Source organism: Nycticebus coucang, chromosome 4 (genome assembly GCF_027406575.1).
Source record: "Nycticebus coucang isolate mNycCou1 chromosome 4, mNycCou1.pri, whole genome shotgun sequence".
Lineage (NCBI taxonomy): Eukaryota > Metazoa > Chordata > Mammalia > Primates > Lorisidae > Nycticebus > Nycticebus coucang.
The window spans coordinates 95,686,141-95,689,434 of record NC_069783.1 but is presented as its reverse complement, the minus strand read 5'-3'; the positions used below and the strand labels follow the sequence as shown (position 1 = coordinate 95,689,434).

The following is a 3,294-nucleotide window of genomic DNA, read 5'->3' as shown; positions in this document are numbered from 1 at the left end:
CGAGGCTGCTGGAGTGTAGCCAGGGAAAGGATCCGGAGTCGCCACTAGGGCGGGGTAAAGCGCCCGGAAGTGGGGCGGGGCCTCGGAGGGGCGGGGTCGAGCCGGTCCGCGTCTGGGCTCGCTTTGCGCAGGCTCCCCGGCCAGCCTACCGGGTCCTGTGGCCCAGCTGTTCCTCTGCTACTCAAAGCGAAAGCTTTAGCAGTCCCCAGGGCAGTGTCTGGCACCGGCGGTCAGAGTAAATGTTGGCTACATTGTTACTTGTAAAAAATATTTCGATGAACTAACCAGGTGGCTCACGCCTGTAATCCTAGCACTCTGGGAGGCCAAGGCGGGTGGATTGCTTGAGCTCACGAGTTCGAGACCAGCCTGGGCAAGAGCGAGACCCTCCCTCCCGTCTCTATTAAAAATAGAAAAACTGAGGCAAGAGGATTGCTTGAGCGGTAGCTGAAGGTTCCTGTGAACCATGACATCAGGGCACTCTACCCAGGGCGACATCTTGAGACTGTCTCAAAAGAAAGAATATTTAGATGCTAGTTTCCCTAATAACATCCATGACTGATCATGGTAAAAATATTTTGTAAATGCGAATAAATGAAGACCCCCCCCACACATTTCTCATAGCTAAAGTTAACTTCCGATCTTAAACTCTTTCTATTGCTTATAAACTTTTGTGTATAACTATTTTAAGATTTCGAGAAAATGTTTCCTATAAATACTCATTTACAAAATTTGCGGTGCCACTTAGCCGGCAGCTAGGGCGCCACTGTGGGCCCCAGAAAAGCACAAGGAACCTGGGGGAGCTTTTATAAATACCAGCCCTCCCACCCCAACGTTCTGATCCAGGCACTAAAACACCTCCCCAGGTGGTTCTGATCCGCAGCCTAGGCTGAGAACCGCAGAGGGGCAGTTCCCAGACTTGCCTGGCCAATCCCTAGACTTACAGAAACCTACAGGAATTTCACCAGAGATTCCTACCAAGTACAGAGGGGGAATTCTGTTCTCGCTTAACAATGCCAGCAGCTCGGCTCGGCGCCTGTGCTCCGTGGGTAGAGCGCCGTCCACATGCACTGAGGGTGGCGGGTTCCAGCCCAGCCAGGCCTGCTAAACAACAATGACACCAGCAACAGAAAATAGCCAGGCGGTGCTTGCTTCCGCAGCACATACACTAAAATTGGAACGATGCAGAGAAGATTAGCATGGCCTCTGCGCAAGGATGACCCGCAAATTCGCGAAGCGTTCCATATTTTTACTAAGTCAAAAAAAAAAAAAAAGAAAGAAAATAGCTGGGCGTTGTGGCGGGCGCCTGTAGTCCCAGCTACTTGGGAGGCTGAGACAAGAGAATCACCTAAGCCCAAGAGTTTGAGGTTGCTGTGAGCTGTGACACTACAGCACTCTACCGAGGGTGACATAATAAGACTCTGTCTCTTAAAAAAGAAAAGAAAAGGAAAATTTAAGGAAGAGAAATTGCTGGATCAATGGGTGTGGTGTTAATGCATGCTGTATTTTAAGGGCTTCTTAAATTTAGTGATAGATTGCCCTCTGGAAAGATCCTGCCAATTAACATTCCTAACAACAGCAAACATAGTGTGATACTTTGTGGGCCAGTAGCGGTGGCTCACCCCTGTAATCCTAGCACTTTGGGAAGCTGAGGCTGATGGAGCACTTAAGTTCAGGAGTTCCAGACCAGCAAGAGCGAAATCCTGAAAATTGCCAGGCATTGTGGCCAGCACCTGTAGTCCCAGCTACTTGGGAAACTGAGGCTAGAGGATCACTTGAGCCCAAGAATTTCAGTTTTCCATAAGCTATGTTTTCCACAGCACTCTACCAAGGGCAACAAATGAGACTAAAATATATATATATATGAATAAAAATTTGGTAATTTGAAAAACTGATTTAAATTACTTTGAAAGTATTCTCATTTTTTTTATTGTAACACACTTTATTTTGTTTGAGCCATTTTAAATTGTGAGGTCTATTTGTTACAGCAATTAGCTACAATACTAATACTGTTTCATTATACTAATTATTTATTTATTAACATTATTTTTAGAGACAGTCTCACTTTATCACCCTTGGTAGAGTGCTGTGGCGTCATAGTTCACAGCAACCTCCAGCTCTTGGGCTTAGGTGATTCTTTTGCCTCAGCCCCCCCCACCCCACCCCCAGTAACTGGGACTACAGGCGCCCGCCACAACACGGGGCTATTTTTTGTTGCAGTTTGGTGGGCGGGGTTGGAACCCACCACCCTCAGTATATAGGGCTGGTGCCCTACTCACTGAGCCATAGGCACCACCCCCATTATACTAATTATTAATTATTAAAACAATTCATTCTTAATGTAACAGTACTGATACTCTAGGTTTTTTCAAGATGTTTCAAAATATGTGCATATTATATGTTAACCAGAGGAACTGAATACTTTCCTTTCTGTGGGAACATTTTCAAGGTTAATGTGATATCCGGAGTTTCCTCCATGTTCCCTGAAACCAACTCCTTTCCTAGAGGCTGCTTTGACAAATAACTACAAACTGCATAGTTTCACTCAACAATAATAGATTCTTTTGCACTTCTGGAAGCTAAATGTCTGAAATCAAGATGTCAACCAGCCATCTCCCTCTGAATTCTCTAGGAAAGAATTTTTCCTTATCCTTCCCAGCTTCAGGTGTTTGCCAGTGATCCTTGAATCCCTTGGCTCCTTGCTGCAACATTCCGATCTTTACACATCTGTAATTTGTGGCCTTTTTCCCTGAGCATGTCTCCTCTTTGTCTTCACAGGGTCTTCTTATAAGGACACCAGTCATCGTACTTAGAGCCCCGCTTGAAGGGGCACAGTCCACTGCACCCTTGTAAGGTGAATCATTCTCATTTGTGCTCCTTGAAGTCATGAGACTCTGAGAAGGAACATTTCCAGTACTTGGGCTGCAGTCATGCCTTAAAGGAAAGAATGTACTGGAGACCCTCACCAAATCATAACTGGAGACAGATCATTTGCCTGGGGCAATGGACCATTGCACTTAATCCATTCCCTACCTCTATTTACACAAAAACTTTCAGTTAATCATATAGAGAAGTAGGCAAACAGAACAACAACCCAGCCCTTTGTGGTTCATCTCCATTGTTGTTTATCTCTAGATAAGATATTCTTGGTTTAGAAAGGTGTGTATGTACTTTGCTGGATTAACGCTGATAAGGCATCTTTACCTTTTGTCTCCCTCGTTCTTGGATTATTTTTATCTGATGAGTTTGGGTATATAAGAAAGTGAGTAAAGACAGCCAATTGCTGCTATGCCTGAG

General features: G+C 45.2%; 1 non-coding gene across 1 annotated transcript; it reads left to right on the top strand.

Moving 5' to 3' along the window:
* The first annotated feature begins 1,141 nt into the window (after positions 1 to 1,141).
* On the top strand, positions 1,142 to 1,248 carry LOC128585093 (U6 spliceosomal RNA). Its single transcript, XR_008379841.1, has one exon. It is a non-coding gene; the product is annotated as a U6 spliceosomal RNA (small nuclear RNA).
* Positions 1,249 to 3,294: the final 2,046 nt, after the last annotated feature.